We start from the raw sequence: 17,981 nt of genomic DNA on the forward strand, positions 1-17,981 counted from the left end.
CTTATTTTCACATAACCACTCTAGTGTATTTGTTTGCATATATGTTGAGGTTTAGTCAGAGGCAGTAAAGTGCCTGGGCCTTTTGAGAATGATAGGGTAAAGGAAATAAGAAAATACCAGCAGATTGTTGTAGAAGGGTGCAGTGTATCAGGATATGAGGTTTTCTTCAGACTGGTGATCTGGCCCAAATGCTTACAACAGAGCAGACTGCTGTAAGCTTCCAACTAGCAGGTGTTGAACAGATGCAGTCCATCTGACAGGTTTAACATAGTTTCCATGTACTCAATTTCACTCACAAAGGAAATATTTACTCAGTAAATATTACTACATGTAGTAGTGAAGCAACATTTATGTATGCATGGCCATAAATGTTGGAAAATTAGGGTTTGTGGCTGATACTATAAAAAATCAAAGCTACTGACATCATGGACACAAAGGTACAGATATGGCCGTGTGGTTAAGCTTACTCTACACTAACATGGTTTCAGGTTTGGCCCAGCTACGCAGCACCTTGGCCAATAGTCTTCTGATGTAGCCCTGGACCAACCAATGACTTAGAAGTTAATAAGAGCATAGTAGTTTGCTTGAAGCATTATAATACCAAAGGTAAAAGAAAATAGTTTCTGACAGTATGGAAAATTTTACAAAACCTTTATATTTCGGGCACAAAGGCCCATCTTCAGTAGAAAGCAGTCTGGGAAATGTCCAGTTATGTAGGTTCTGTTAACTCATTCAAATTACTTCTCTCTTTAGTAGATGGAAACCCATCATATATAGGTATGTGTCTTGGTGAGTTTGTTCCCCCACCACTACTTGACAGTTGGTTTTGGTTTGTATACATCCCTGTAACTGGCAAAAGAAACCAGTAGAATAAGTACTGGGGCTGATTCAGTTAAACACTTCCAAGGTGATATCCTCAGCATGGCTGCAGTCCAATGACTGAAACAAGTAAAAGATGCAGGATAGATTTTATTAATTTTGAGACCTCACTGAAGATGGTCAGTCTTGACATGATAATTGTGTGTATATACGTCTTATCGTGTTCCAGTCATTAAACGGGCACCACCTTGAATTTTTAGTCAAACGAACTGACTCTGTTATAAGTCATCTTGTTAAACCTGGTATTCATTCTGTTGGACTCTTGTCAAATCACTAGGTTACGTGGATGTAAACATACCAACACCAGTGGTGGTAGGGGACATACATATACACTATGGGCTTCTTTCAGTTTCTGTCTACCAAATCCACTCACCAGGCTTTGGTCAGCTTGAAGGTTATAGTTCAGTGGGGCTGACCCCAAAACCAAGTGGTTGGGAAGCAAGCTTCTTATTAGGGCAGGAACTATTGTGGTTTTGTTAGAGTTGTAACAACCGTTTAAAAAAGTTGTGGCACTGAGTGTCGGGTAGTGTGTGGTGTTTTGTTGATTAACGGAAGATCATTGATAGGAGAAATATGTGAAAAATAAGTATTGCTTCTGAAATAATTTTGCAACTGATTAAATATGTGGCAAGACAAGGTTTGTATTCTATATTTTATGAAAAGCATTTGGCAATATAAAAACTTTCGGTTTTTTGTTAGATAAGGTTATCTAATTATTAGGGCCATCTGGGCCAACTTGATGTATATTTGATTCCCACACACCTTACATTGTTACCAGTCCTCTTTCACCAAGATGGCTTAGTCAGTAGAACTTGCTCTGAAAAAGCATCCACATTCACTGCTCATTTTGCCTCCAGAAACCTGGACGTTATCAAAGAAGCTTGAGAGGCGGTTGGATGGAACCTACACTCGCCTCCTTATGAGAGCTCAAAATCTCTCGTGGAGGCGCCATCCAACCAAAATGCAAATATATGGGAAACTACCACCTGTGTCATCTCTTGTGAAAGGTAGGAGAGTCCAGTTTGCTGGACATTGTTGTAGAGCTGAAAAAGAAGTAATTTCTACTCTTCTCCTCTGGAAGCCATCTACTCACAATACCAGAGGGCGCACACTCTCCTACCCTGATGTAATCTCCAGGGATACAGGCATCCAGCAACAGGACCTCCGTAATGCCATGATGGACCGTGAAGTCTGGCGTAGCATGGTAAATTCCATTGTCTCGACCACGGTCGAACAATGATGATGATTGCCTCCAACTCAACATTGTACATTAACAGTCTCCTACTGTGACTTCTAACAATACACAACACTCTTATACACTTCACACTCAACCTAAAAGCCTTATAACAAACATATGCTGAAACCACGATCAGAAATCTCGACAGTCCTTCAATAAGAACATCTTAATCAGGCATTTGCCATATCCTGAACGCCTTACTTCCCTGGGCATGGACACATTGAAACTCCGACGTCTGGCAGCTGACTTGGCAGACACCCATAAAATTATCAACCATCGTACAAACAATAACTCTGAGCACCTTTTCAAACTCCACCCATCTAACACCCGTGGACATATTTACAAAGTAAGAAAACAGCACAGCTCCCATGACTTCAGGAAACATTTTTTCACGCTGAGAGTTGCTGAAGCATGGAACAAACTGCCAGCATCAGTTGTTAGTTGTCGGAGCACTGCATCCTTCAAAACTTCCATGCTTCCTGAGATTCGCCAACACTACACCTGATTTTCTCCCCTCCATACACACACAAGCATGAATCTGACTCATACATTGTTCGCTTTCCAGACATTTCTACATTACTGCATGTACTTTATATGCACTTTCTGACAAGTTGTGGTGCACCTGAGCACTGTATACAAAAATTTCATTATTATCATTATTATTATTATTATTATTAACTACACAAAGATTCTGTCATTACATATCAAGAAGACAGTTTTATATCTTATTCTCCAGTCGACGAATCCAAGTGTTTCCTTGTTTTTAAGAATGTTCCTGGGTTTGTTTAGTCCAGAGAAAGTTTTGTATGTTTGATCTCTACAATGTTTGGTATCCAAAGCCCCTGTATCTATATTAAACTGTGTTGAGATGGGAAGCTTGTTTGATTGATGCTGGAGCCATAGGCGCAGGAGTGGCTGTGTGGTAAGTAGCTTGCTAACCGACCACATGGTTCCGGGTTCAGTTCCACTGCGTGGCATCTTGGGCAAGTGTCTTCTGCTATAGCCTCGGGCCGACCAATGCCTTGTGAGTGGATTTGGTAGACGGAAACTGAAAGAAGCCTGTCGTATATATGTATGTGTGTCTGTGTTTGTCTCCCTAGCATTGACAACCGATGCTGGTGTGTTTGCGTCCCCGTCACTTAGCGGTTCGGCAAAAGAGACCGATAGAATAAGTACTGGGCTTACAAAGAATAAGTCCCGGGGTCGATTTTCTCGACTGAAGGTGGTGCTCCAGCATGGCCGCAGTCAAATGACTGAAACAAGTAAAAGAGTAAAGTGTATGTCATGATCTGTTCTAATGCCTTTTTTCAGTGCTAGATGGTCATATTCTAAATTTAGAATGCAAACAACTAGAATAGATACCTTCAGGCAACTCATCTGATGTTCTAGAAAGTGTGCTTAATTGATGAATAAGTCAAATAAAACCCTCCTGAGCTCACAATATCTTATCTCTCAAGGTGACCTTATAGGCATAACATTGCCAAAACTACATTACAAAGACTAAGATTTCTCTTAAAGGTCAGAAAAATAATTTGACTGATTTGTCAATTCTCACATATTTGGGATAATGCAACTTCTACACATGCAGACTTCTGAGACTGAATCCAAAAGCAGGTTCTCTGTTCGTTTGACAAAGGCTCAACCATCCACACACTACAACCACTAGCTCATAGAGGTGGTTTGTTCTTCATGCACCTTCAAGAAAGATATAGAGAATACACAAGGAAACCAGAGAAAATGATGTGTCAAACTGGATGCACCAAAGAAACAGTCCATTCAACAAAGCTACATTCAGACTCAATGATTGAAATGAAAATTGAATACAGCAATTTGGACACTGGAGATTTGACACAGTTAACTGGACACAACCTGTTTTGGTGACTATTTTTTGGCACTGGAGGTAAACACACTCATGTATGTGTAGAAATATCCACTAACAGAGAGAGGGGAGAGAATGAGAAGTATCTGATGTAAAGTTGAATCAGCAACATCAAAACAGCTCTGCTAAAATGTTTCATACTCCTCAGTGTGGCCATAGAAGTGACTGCACACCAGGATAAGGGTGATCTGGGCTGTGCACTAACCTTTTAACAACGGGCTCCTATGAGTCCTTGGGACTGGCCAATTATTCTTGGCAACAGTCCAGGGGCTTCCAACCAAGAGAGCTTGGAGATCATGTGGTTACGCAGTTTTCATGAGTCTTATCAGACATAAATGTCCTCTCCTCAACACCTAGAATTTGATACCTGGTGTCCTCATGGTACCACATGCTTAATAGAGGACACTGTCATTGTTGTGATGTGGACTTCTTAACCACTGAGTCATGCTTGTTTATGTATTTTATATTTTGATTTCACTTAAGTATAGTGATACTAATAACCAGTTGTTAGAACTCAGTATTTCTTCATAGTAATGCATCAGGAGAGTACAGAGCATATCAATTAATGAATGACAAAAGAACAGAAGTTATGTAATCACTTGCATTGGCTTCCATCTGTTTCTGCTATATGAAGCAATACACTGAGGGTTGAGTGTGCTCATACAACATCCAACAGCATCTTATCTTACTCTAGTGTCTCAGTTTTGGAATGGTTTCTATGACTGGATCATCATTATCCATCATTTTTAATCTGGGTTTTGTCCCCGCTAACAGGGGTGGCCAGATCTACCTCAATGCCATTGCAACTGCCCTCACACCATCTTGCCTAGTTTTAGGTGTCCTCCCTTCTCAAGCCAACCCTCTCAACCTCCTCCTCCATATTTTCCACAGTTTACCTTGTTTTCGCTCTCCATTTACCTCAAACTCTAGTACCCTCTTCAGAACATGCCCATACCACTGCACACCATTTGCCCTCACCAGCCGTTACACTGATTCCTCCAACTCCTGCATCCCCATCAAGTCCTCAGTCCTCCTCTTATCAAACAGCCTCACACCACACATTTCTCTCATCCTTGCTTTCTCACTCCTCAAAATTGCCATCTCTCTCTCCCTCAAATACCATGTCCCACACAACTATAGACCCTTCCTTTCATCTTCAATGAGAACCTTTACCCATATAACAACACTCCACATTCCCTAAACTTCACCCAACCAAGTCTCGCTCTTGCTGTCACAGCTGCTTCACATCCATCCTATCTCCCAAATAACAAAACCTCTCACCATTTCCACTTCATCACATAGAGTTTCCACTGACTTCGCCAGCCCCTCAGCTCCTTTCTCACATCTTCCACAAACAAACTCTCTTGCCAGTCTTGGGGGTCACCTTCTTCATTTCTGTACATCTACCATGAATCTATTTCTCACATCTCACACACAACACTGCATTCGCCATCACCCTCCTCCCACATATACCACATGGGTCCACCTTACTAACACTTCTCCTTCCACCCCACTCACCATCACCTTTGTCTTCCCGAGGTTTGCCTTCAAACACCTCCTACCTAATACCTACGATTTTACAGGGTTCATCTTTTTTCATGGCATCACTACTATAGTGGTTGCTTTGTTCTCAGCAAGACAGAAGAGTCTTCTCAATTGTGTGTTGTCTCTGCTCGAAAAAGGGTGTTTTTTTCTGACACCAGCACTATTGAGACCACCTTGTAATTCAGAAAGTGGAAGAGTGTCTGCCACAAAAAGAGAGTGAAGATTTTAGGCGAGGTGTGGATAATAGTAACAGAAGATGAAGACAAAGTGAAGGAGGAGAAAGGTGTTAGAGCATGTGCTTGAAGTATTATGACCAAAAAAGTGAATAGAAGAGTGTGGTGTGATAGACCCAAAGAGAAAGGGCATAGGCTGCGAAAGCACAATCTCTTCCTTCCCATACAAGCAACATGATATGGAAGGAGGGGTACAGATAGGAGAGTCTTCTCAGTTCCTTCACATTCAGGGCCCACGTGTCACTGTTGTACAGTAGTGTACTTTGCACACAAGCATCATGCAATCTGCCCATGACCTTGAAAATTAAATCCTTTGTTTCTAGTAGAGATAATATGTTCCTGAACTTTTCTTCAGCCTCTTTTTATTCTGGAAACCAGTTTTGGAATACTGTTCCCATATTGCTGATTAGGTTGCCTAAACCCAGGTAGCATGAGCTATCAACTACTTTGATGGAGCCATCCAAACATTTGAGGGAATCGCATACATACATGTATATATACACATATATATATGTGTGTGTGTGTGTGCGCGGGAATAGGGCTCCTGGGTAGCAAATACTATGAACCACCCAATGATATTTTCAATAACAGTTCACCTAAACTCTAAAGGCTCTCCAATTCAGCATTATATGTATAAATAAATGAATTTCCGTTGAATCTAACAATGAATATTTCACAGAAAAAGTATACTTTAATGTAACACTCAAGTAGAATCAGTGCAAGCAAGGTTGACCTCTGCATAGTTTCTGTCTACTTAATTTCACTCCCAAAACCCGAGACACACTAAGTCTATACCCAACAAAACATACAATTAGATCGAACTCGGGAACTTTCAATTACAAGGTCAACTTCCAAACCACTCGGCCATCCCCACATTCTATTTAATTATATGTTAAAAGAAATATTTTAATAGTGCAATTTCGGAAACTAATTGATAAAACGATTAGAATGTTTACAAATTACTGTAACATAAAATCGAACGGATCAAGAGAGCATGATCTCTTGCGCCTGAGTGATGTGTAAATAATACAAGGTTTGTAACTCTTCAGTAAGTGAGGCCTAACATTAGTAAAGAAGACCATGTGCTGTTGACTGGTTTCAGTTTAAAGGTATGTCATGTCTTTTCATTCCTCCCTCTCCGTTTTAAACTTCTCCCTCTCTCAGTCATTTTTGCAGAAATATATTAATGCAGTAGTTCAGGAATTTTATTTAACGTATTCTATTGTATTTTCACTTAGTTTCATGAATGCAGTTTGTTATTATTTTTCGTCTTCCAAACGTTGTTTTTGTATATAATGTGAAAAATAAATAATACGAGAGAAGTATTTGAAGAGGAATATTGTCTTTTTTTTTGTCTCATTAAACGCAAGCGTCGTCTTTCCTAAGGACAATTATCGACATACGAAACTAGTATAATTTATGAAATACAATGAGATTTCGAACAAATTTTGAAGACACAGATAAACAGATTGAAAGAAAGTCAGAACAACGAAATTATTTTCCAGTTGCGAAATCGAGAGAAAGGTGTGGGGTGTGAAAAGTTAAGCATAATCTATTGTTCTATTGCCTGTCCTGTATCGATACCGTCAAAGGTGACCAGATAATTGCATCAACAAAGATAACACATGAGTTGATTAGAAAATATGATGCTTTCTTTAGAGTTAAACAGCGCCAGATTTAGACCCGCTGAGGCCCTAAGCAACATAAAAGCTTGGCGGCCCTTTATTAAAAGAAATTACATTCCAGGTTACGTAAAAATTGAAGTCATAGGCTTTTAATTATTTTGAGGGCTTCTGTAGATTGTGGGGCTCTTAGTTGTAGTTTGGTTAGCTTTTGCCTATATCCGCTACTAGTGTTGTATCGAACGTTTAACCAATTCTTTAGAATTCCAACATTTTCCTATCGACTAATTTCATGGTTTAGAACAGACACACCCACTTTCTGACCAACTGGACTGGGTCACATCTCGGCCAAAAGACGGGCACTCCCTCGAAACATTTTTCTAACGCAACACGAACTTACCATATTCGGTCAATGTGTTGGACTTCTCGGGCAACGGAGTCCAAGTAACAGTTAGGAAATCCCGTCGGAAACATTTTACTTCATGAATGAACATCACAACTTCATAGTTTTAACTCGTCTTTAGATCCGCGGTTTCGTGTCTGTTACAGGAAACCATCGGAAAGTAGAGGTAAATTCTCCGTCTGGGTTCGATTCTCAGTGTGTCCATGAACTTGCTATCAATCCCATTTTTGTTCCATTTAAAATTCTCTCCTTCCAAATAATAATTAATATTATTAGAGTTTACAGATTCCAAAGTTGTTCAAGCGGTGTTGAGGGAAAATCCTTCCCCTGTTCACAAATGGTCTTTCAACTGTTTTCCAACTTGCAAAATGCTGTCGTAAACTTTACATAAATAGATCGCCTCTAACACTAGTAAATAATATTTTCTTTCGTCTCTAGTAGACCTTTCCGTCGATTTCCGTAAAAAATCTTTTTTGTTTTACATATGGGCTTGCGGGAACTTTTGAAGTAATGAGAGCGAAAGAGACTAGGAGAAAGCGATTGTATGACGAGGGAAGTTCTTTTGAAGTTACCGTCCAGGGGAAGCATTGATGTACATGTGTGTGTGCGTGCGTGCGTGTGTGTGTGTGTGTGTGTGTGTGTGTGTGTGTGTGTTTGATGGGGTGTGGGAGATAGACAGTATGTTGTGTAAGTGAAGTGCTTCTGTTAGTGTGTGTGAAAAGACAGAGTAATCTGTGAAAGAAAGAGATAACTGAAATTTTTTACTCGGTGTGTGTGTATATGTATGTATATTAATTCAAAAGTTCCCGCAAGCCCATATGTAAAAAAAAAAAAAAATTTTACGGAAATCGACGGAAAGGTCTACTAGAGACGAAAGATCGCCTTTTCGTTTATAAAAGAAATGCGTAAGTTAAAACAGCAATAATAATTTATTTAATAATAATAACGAGAATACTAATCAAAGTCTAAATACTTTTCAGTTACTCTGTTATTCTATATTTTCTTTTATCTAATCCTTAATTTGTCTGTCTGCAATAAGTATGCTACTCTGCACTTTAGTTTTCATAGATCAGGCGTCATTAGGTACCCAGTCTCTCTCCTTATATCTGTTTTTCTTTTTTCTTTTCTATTATCTAGCAATCCATCTCTCTTCTCTCACTTCATATTTGTTTCTTTGCCCATAAACCATTCCTCCAGTTCTCTATGGTAATTTGAGATTTGTTAGCTATAAAAAAAAGTCAGTCCAGTTGTTTAAAGGCATGACATTAGTGTTTATATTGTGTCTTGTTTCTTAGTATTTACTTATTTTCTTTGTTGGTATCAAAGATTTGTAGGCTTTAATCTCACTAAAAACTTATTACGTTACAGTAGTGACGCCTTTCTGCTAAATTCCCTTAAAATAAACAAATAAAACGACTTTGTTGTTAAGAAGTTTGGTTAGCAATATTATACTTTAGGTCTGATCCCGTTGCATGGCACATTGATCAAATGTCTTTTGCTATCACCTTGTAAATTGAATTTAGTAGTGTGGGGATGGGGGTAAAGTGAATAATTTCTGATTTCTCGTTATTTTCTCTTTGCCTGTTTCAAATCATTACATTATAAGTATTGCATCAGCATTGTGTATTGTTACATTATATTCAAAAGTGAAAATTGGTTAGCATAATTGTTGTTGTTGAAGTCCAGAGAGTTTTGGAAATATTCAGCTGACGGGTATTTTTTCTTTTTCGAGAAATTTTTACCTCAACTTTGAACCGATTGTAATTGAAGCTGCTAATTAAATATCTGGATAATTTTTGGTATTTAACAATCAATATTCTTTTCTCTGTTGGATTCCAAGTCAGTTCCCCCACCCACTTACTAATGTCTAATTTGATAATTTTCAGGAAAAAAAAAATGTCTAAAATGGGGTAAAATGAGTAATAATTAATTTCAATAATTTCTTCTCTTTAACTGCAAGGTGCGTAAATATATCGTGAAGAGAGCCACTCTAGCAGATTATGGAGAAGCTCTAGAGAATATTCTATGTTGAGTTTTTGATTTAGTCGAATTTCGTTAATTTCATATCATGTACCATTCTTCATAATCCTTTGACTTAGATATTTAAAATTCTTGTTGCATTTTTGATTCTGATGTCTAAGGATGGATATTGATGCGTATGAGTCTATTTCCGAATGCAATTCTGGAGTATTGAAGATGTAAATTTATCTTACCTTAGACTACTCATTTTGCCCCAGGTAAATTTGTCTTGTATATGCTCGAAGAGAACGGTGATAATTTTCTGAAACAGTGTCCTGAATATGTTATAGTGTTTTAAATGTATTTAGGGAAAGTCATTTGCTTAGCTGGTATAGTTTTTGTAAGGCAGTGAACATTTGTAAAAAATATTTTATTTCTCAAAGTCTAAAATGCAGTAAAAAACTTCTCATTGTGCTGCGGCCCCACTCAGAAACTATGCAGATGCCTGTGTGCGTATGTATGTAATCTGTCCGTCCGTCCCCGTGTATCTAGACAGTACTATTTATCTACGAGATACTTAATTGAGGAGGGTGCACAGCTCTACGATTAGTGGGTGATGTGACTTTAAGACGTCGTCGTTTCTTTTTTCGTTCACTTTTCAATCCATGCATGGGTCAGATGGAATTCATTGAAACGAACTTTCTACGGTTGATTGCCCTTCCTGTTACCAACCTTCACTTGCTTCCAAGTTAAGTAATATTTGCCCCATGGCCAGACATATTTTTCCCGGAAGATTAACTTTAAATGGCATAGCTTGCATGAAACTGACGCTCGTTTACAAACATCACGTAATGTCAAGACAAGGGGCCCCTTCTCTCTCTCTCTCTTACACACGCACACTTATATGCACACATGGAATGGAAGCACTCCATCGGTTACGACGACGAGGGTTCCGGTTGATCCGAATCAACGGAACAGCCTGCTCGTGAAATTAACGTGTAAGTGGCTGAGCACTCCACAGACACGTGTACCCTTAACGTAGTTCTCGGGGATATTCAGCGTGACACAGAGAGTGACAAGGCCGGCCCTTTGAAATACAGGTACAACAGAAACAGGAAGTAAGAGTGAGAGAAAGTTGTGGTGAAAGAGTACAAGGGATCACTACCATCCCCTGCCGGAGCCTCGTGGAGCTTTTAGGTGTTTTCGCTCAATAAACACTCACAACGCCCGGTCTGGGAATCGAAACCGCGATCCTATGACCGCGAGTCCGCTGCCCTAACCACTGGGCCATTGCGCCTCCACTATACACAAATACATGTATGTGTAGAAAGAAGTTGCTGTCCAGTCACATAGTTTTGAGTTCAGTTCCGCTGCACGGCACTTTAGGAAAGCGTCTTCTATTATGGCCTTTGGCTGGTCAAAACCTTGTAAGTAGACGTGATAGACGGAAACTGAAAGAAGCCCGTTGCTCGCGCGCTTGTTTCTATCTCCTTGCCTTTACATCGTATGATATCTGGTCATGGGGAAATATTACCTATCCTACGAACAGGTTAGTGGTGTCTACAGAAAGGACATCCCGCCGTAGAAAAGCCGCCTCGACAAAATTTCGTCTAACCCATGCGAGCATGGAAAAGTAGACCCTAAACCGATGTTGAAAATAAATATAGATTCGTGCGTTGACGCACGAAACTCTCGGACGTTGAGTCACTCTGTTATTTCTGCAAGATATTAATAAAAACATACATATACTCATATTTTGAATTCTGTTCCTGTTTGCATCAACATAGCTGTATTTGTGTGTATGTATATATATATATTTTATCATCATCATCATTATCATCATCGTTTAACGTCCGTTTTCCGCGCTAGCACGGGTTGGACGGTTCGACCGGGGTCTGGGAAGCCAGAAGGCTGCACCAGGCCCAGTCTGATCTGGCAGTGTTTCTACAGCCGGATGCCCTTCCTAACGCCAACCACTCCATGAGTGTAGTGGGTGCTTTTTACGTGCCACCTGCACAGGTGCCAGAGGGGTCTGGCATCGGCCACGTTCGGATGGTGCTTTTTATGTGCCACCGGCACAGAAGCCAGTCGAGGCGGAGCTGGCATCGGCCACGTTCGGATGGTGCTTTTTATGTGTCACCGTCACAGAAGCCATTCGGGCGGGGTTGGCATCGGTCACGTTCGCCCGAATGGCTTCTGTGCCGGTGACATATATATATACATATATATATATATATATACACACACACGTACTTAAACATATGCAACAGGATCTTTTCAGTTTCCATCTACCAAATCCACTCACAAGGCTTTGGTCATCTTGAGGCTATAGTAGAAGACCTACCCTGTGGGACTGATTCTAAAACCAAATAAATAGTTGGGGAAACTAGTTTCTTAATCGAACAGCCATGGTTATGTCAAGGGAAGCAACTCTGAAATCCAAATTGATTAAAGGTTGAATGTGGACGGGCTGTAGAGTGTGTCTAGTAAATATGGTGATAACTCTAGGCACATTTCCATGTCGTTAGAACTCTTTGGAACGCGTAGCCCTACATACACGTGGCAAACATTAGATTGACTGAGAAATTATAGAGATTTTGAATGAGAAAATATTTATTGATTAGGCAATTAGGTAATTTAATATAACTGTGATATCTTCTGTGTGAAAATATACATGGTTAAGTGGGAGCTTGGATACTTAATGTAGTGAGCATGATCCCTTATCCAATTTTTAATCAGTTAAATTATCCCTGTAATTAGTAAAGATCCCTTCAGTTATGAATGTCCATTGGATTGCACCAAGAAAGTTCTTTTCTGAGGTACAAGTCTGGGTAAGATTGTTTGTGGAAGACCTTCGTACCCATACGGTTACCAGTCTCCCCTCTCTAAACCTTTGATGTTGTCCAAAGAAAAGGCCGAGGCTGATGCAGCTTGGCACCAGTGATGTTGCAACTCATTTCTACGATAAGAAAAAATTTGCCAATGTTCTGCGCTGTGAGGATGAAAGACTTGAGGTATTTCGTGTTGCAAGACAGTGTGTGAGAGAGAATCGTGATGTGGTAGGAGAGAAGTGTGTTCGCAAGGATGACGGTTCACTTGCGCTAAATGAGGATGCAAAGAGAGAGGTTTGGAGATGCCACTATGAAAGGTTGCTAAATAAAGAAAATGAATGGGATAAAGAGAGCCTGCCAAATGTCAACCCAACAGAGGGTCCAGCCATCCGAGTTGATAATTCTTTGATAGTTAAAGCAATTAGAAGCATGAAGACAGGGAAAGCCCCAGGCCCATCAGGAATTACTGCAGAGATGCTCAAAATATCTGGCAGTGTCGGCTATAACCTAGTCACCCGTATAGTTAACCAGGTGATACACAAAGGAGTCATACCCAATGACTGGTGTAGCAGCATACTAGTCAACTGCTACAAAGGTAAAGGAGACGCCCTAGATACAAATAATTACCGAGGTATCAAGCTGTTGGATCAGGTAATGAAGGTTACAGAGAAGGTCATAGCCCAACTGATTAGGGAGAGAGTCAACTTGGACGAGATGCAGTTTGGTTTCATGCCAGGGAAAAGCACCACTGATGCCATATTTCTGGTGAGACAGCTGCAGGAGGAATACCTAGCCAAAGATAAGCCCCTGTACCTGGCTTTTGTTGACATGGAGAAAGCCTTTGACAGGGTCCCCCGATCCCTTATCTGGTGGTCAATGAGGAAACTAGGGATAGATGAATGGCTGGTGAGGGCTGTGCAAGCCATGTACAGGGATGCCGTAAGTAAGGTTAGGGTTGGCAACATGTACACAGAAGAATTCAAAGTAGAGGTTGGGGTCCACTAGGGTTCAGTACTCAGCCCCCCTCCTATTTATCATAGTCCTCCAGGCAATTGTGGAGGAATTCAAGACAGGTTGCCCCTGGGAGCTCCTATATGCTGACGACCTTGCTCTAATTGCTGAGTTACTATCAGAACTGGAGGCGAAGTTCCAGGTGTGGAAGGAGGGTCTAGAATCGAGGGGCCTTAGAGTCAACCTAGCTAAAACCAAAATACTAATAAGTAGGAAGGTAGACAAATCTCAAACGCCTTCAGGTAGATGGCCCTGCTCGATCTGTAGAAAAGGTGTAGGTAGAAACTCTATAAGATGTACCCAGTGTAAGCTATGGACACATAAGAGGTGCAGCAATGTCAAAGGAAGGCTAACTGGGAAGATAGTTTTTGTATGTGGCAGATGCTCGGGAGCATTAACCTCTGAAAATCTGCAGAAAACAACTTCCGTCACTTTCCAGGGGGAAAAACTAGAAGTAGTTGATAGCTTCCGCTATCTTGGTGACCAAGTCAGTAGTGGGGGTGGGTGTGCTGAAAGTGTAATGGCTAGAGTAAGAATAGCCTGGGCAAAGTTTAGGGAGCTCTTACCTCTGCTGGTGACTAAAGGCCTCTTGCTCAGAGTAAAAGGCAGACCGTATGATGCATGTGTACGAACAGCCATGCTACATGGCAGTGAAACATGGGCCGTGACTGCTGAGGACATGTGTAAGCTCGCGAGAAATGAAGCCAGTATGCTCCGATGGATGTGTAATGTCAGTGTGCATGCTTGACAGAGCGTTAGTACCCTGAGAGAAATGTTGGACCTAAGGAGCATCAGTTGTGGTGTGCAAGAGAGACGATTGCACTGGTATGGTCATGTGGCGAGAATGGATGAACATAGGTGTGTGAAAAAGTGCCAATCCCTAGTAGTGGAGGGAACCCGTGGAAGAGGTAGACCCAGGAAAACTTGGGATGAGGTGGTGAAGCACGTCCTTCGAACTTTAGGTCTCACTGAGGAAATGACCAGCGACCGAGACCTTTGGAAATTTGCTGTGCGTGAAAAGACCAGGCAGGACAAGTGAGTCCAGCCCACTTATGCATGCCTTTCCTCCCTTGGACACACAAAGACCTGTTGAGGCAAGCGAAGTCGATATCGAACCTGATCCGACGACAGGCACCTATGCCACCCCCCACCCCCTTTGCTTGCGAAGACCTGTTGGGGCAAGTGAAATCGGAATCGAAATTGAACCAATCCTATGACTGGCACCCGGCAGATGCCAGGACCCCTGGACTGGAGATATGTAAAAAGCACTATCCGAATCGTGGCCGATGCCAGTCCCGCTTCGACTGGCTTCCGTGTCGGTGGCACGTAAAAAGCACCATCCGAATCGTGGCCGAAGCCAGTGCCGCCTCGACTGGCTTCCGTGCAGGTGGCATGTAAAATGCACCAATCCGACCGTGGCCAATGCCAGCCTCGCCTGGCACCAGTGCAGGTGGCACGTAAAAAGCACCCACTACACTCTCGGAGTGGTTGGCGTTAGGAAGGGCATCAAGCTGTAGAAACTTTACCAGATAAGACCGGAGCCTGGTGCAGCCTTCTGGCTTCCCAGATCCCTGGTCGAACCGTCCAATCCATGCTAGCATGGAGAACGGACGTTGAACGATGATGATGATGATGAGTGAACTGGAGCCATGTGAAAACAAAAAAAACTGTCTTCCTTATGAAGACAACACATAGCCTGATGTGGAAATTGAACTCATAGCTTCATTATTATAAGCTCAACAATCTAACCATTGAGCCACGTGTCTTCTATAAGGGAAAGAAACGTTATTAACTTGAATAACAATTCTTGTGAAGAAAAGCAAGCGAGAAGAGTCTGAAATCCAAATTGCTAAAATCTAATGGAAGTTGGCTCACATTGGAAAATGTGTTTGAATTGATTAAGAAAATGGGTCTGTTTTATAGTGTGAACGACAGCATAAGGTGTCTTCTTCATTTACTGTCATTCTATCTAGAACCCCTTTCATTGATCCCTCAATCACTCTTACTGTACTATGCTGCTTGTGTGACTAAGGATAGAAGTATAGGGTGGGCCAAAAGCCCTACACAAAATAAGTTCAATACACTCTGGAATTGTCAAAGACATGCTTCAAATTTTCTAAAATTGAATAAAATTAATATAATAATGAATACACACATACTTGTACATTCTTTTATTCTTTTACTTGTTTCAGTCATTTGACTGTGGCTATGCTGGAGCACTGCCTTTAGTCAAACCAAAAACCCCAGGACTTATTCTTTGTAAGGCTTGTACTTATTCTGTCAGTTTCTTTTGCAAAAACGCTAAGTTACAGATATGTAAACATACCAACATCAGTTGTCAAGCGATGGAGGGGGGACAAACACAGACACACAAATATATACACACACACACACATATATATATATATATATATATATATATATATATATGATGAGCTTCTTTCAGTTTCCATCTACCAAATCCACTCACAAGGCTTTGGTTGGCCCAAGGCCATAGCACAAGACACTTGCCCAAGGTGCCATGCAGTGGGACTGAACTTGGAACCATGTGGTTGGGAAGCAAGCTTTTTACCACACAGCCATTTGATGAACAATCATCATTATCGTTTAACATCCACTTTCCATGCTGGCATGGGTTGGATGGTTTGACTCAGGACTGGCAAGGCTGCACCAGGCTCCAATCTGATCTGGCAAGGTTTCTATAGCTGGATGCCCTTCCCAATGCCAACCACTCTAAGAGTGTAGTGGTTGCTTTTTATGTGCCACCAGTATGGGAGCCAGTTAGGCAGCACTAGCAACGACCACGCTTGAATGGTGCTGTTTACATGCCCCCCCGGCATGGGAGCCAGTCAGACAGCATTGACATTGACCATGTTCATTTGGTGCATTTTATGTGCCACTGACATGGGAGCTAGTCTGGAAAGAATGGCATTGATCATAATAATAATCCTTTCTACTAAGTACAAGGCCTGGAATGTGTGGTGAGGGCGAGAGTCAATCACATTGACCCCAGTACTTAACTAATACTTATTTTATCAACCCCCAAAAGGATGAAAGGCAATGTCGACCTTAGCAGAAATTGAACTCAGAACATAAATCTTGGATGGAATGCTGCTAAGCATTTTTCCCTGTGTACTAATGATTCTGTCAGCTCACTGCCTTACTAAATAATAATAATAAAAATAATAATAATAATAATAAAAAGGCAGCGAGCTGGCAGAAATGTTAGCACGCCGGCCGAAATGCGTAGCCGTATTTCGTCTGCTGTTACGTTCTGAGTTCAAATTCCGCCGAGGTCGACTATACCTTTCATCCTTCCGAGGTCGATAAATTAAGTACCAGTTACGCACTGGGGTCGATGTAATCGACTTAATCTGTTTGTCTGTCCTTGTTTGTCCCCTCTGTGTTTAGCCCCATGTGGGTAATAAAGAAACAGAATAATAATAATAATAATAGTAGTAATAATAATGATAATGAGAATACTAAAAATGAACCTGGTCACTCTCAGAAACTAAATAAAGAAAACAGGAAAAATAATCCAGAATCCTTGTCCTGTACCGGATCGATCCCCAAATCTAATCAGTTTGTGCCAGTCATTGAGGTCAAACATCCTGAAAGTTTCATCCGAATCCATCTTGCAGATATGTTGTCCACAGACAAACAAACAAACAAACACAACTGAAAACAGTACCTCCACCTAAGCGAAATCAGAGATGGTAATAATAATAATAATAATAATAATAATAAAATGGCACATAAAAAACACCATCCGAGCGTGGCCGTTCGCCTGCCTCGTCTGGCACCTGTGTCGGTGGCACATAAAATCACCCACTACACTCTCGGAGTGGTTGGCGTTAGGAAGGGCATCCAGCTGTAGAAACACTGCCAGATCAGACTGGCCTGGTGCAGCCTCCGGGCTCCCCAGACCCCAGTTGAACCGTCCAACCATGTTAGCATGGAAAGCGGACGTTAAACGATGATGATGATGATGATGTTGAATTATTTTGTGCCTGACTTTTGGCCCATCCTGTAGATAACCCCTCACCATACAAGGCTTTTGGTGTAACTAGGGATGTCACTGGACATATCTGACTTTTGCTTCCCTTGGTTTCACTGTGTGGTACTTTGGGCTATTGTCTTCTATAGCCTCAGGCCAACCAAAGCCTTGTGAGTAGATTTAGTTGAACATTATCTATATATGTTGGTGTGCGTGTGTTACTTTCTCCTTGCCTTAACATTGCATAACAGTTGTAAATAAATGTTATAATAAATGCAAGTGATGTCCTTCATTTTATTCTCTTTCATGTAAACATGCCTGGTCATGGGGAAATATTACCAGTGCTTGGAAACAGGTGAATGGGAGTGTCAGGAATGGCATTTGG

The 17,981-nt window shown here is 41.2% G+C and overlaps 1 protein-coding gene and 1 long non-coding RNA gene across 2 annotated transcripts in view; one reads left to right on the plus strand and one right to left on the minus strand.

Annotated features, from left to right (window-relative positions):
• Positions 1-184: 184 nt before the first annotated feature.
• LOC118762848 lies at positions 185-8,188 on the minus strand. Its single transcript, XR_004998592.1, has 2 exons — positions 7,796-8,188; positions 185-939 (listed from the first exon to the last, which is right to left on the minus strand). It is a non-coding gene; the product is annotated as an uncharacterized LOC118762848 (long non-coding RNA).
• LOC115210382 (mitochondrial inner membrane protease subunit 2) overlaps positions 6,705-17,981 on the plus strand; it is a 646,016-nt gene continuing 634,739 nt past the window's right edge. The window contains exon 1 of the mRNA XM_029778952.2: positions 6,705-6,882. The gene's annotated coding sequence lies outside the window, so the exon portion shown is untranslated. The remainder of the gene's footprint in view (positions 6,883-17,981) is intronic.

The sequence above is a fragment of the Octopus sinensis genome, linkage group LG4 (assembly GCF_006345805.1).
Source record: "Octopus sinensis linkage group LG4, ASM634580v1, whole genome shotgun sequence".
Taxonomy (NCBI): Eukaryota; Metazoa; Mollusca; class Cephalopoda; order Octopoda; family Octopodidae; genus Octopus; species Octopus sinensis.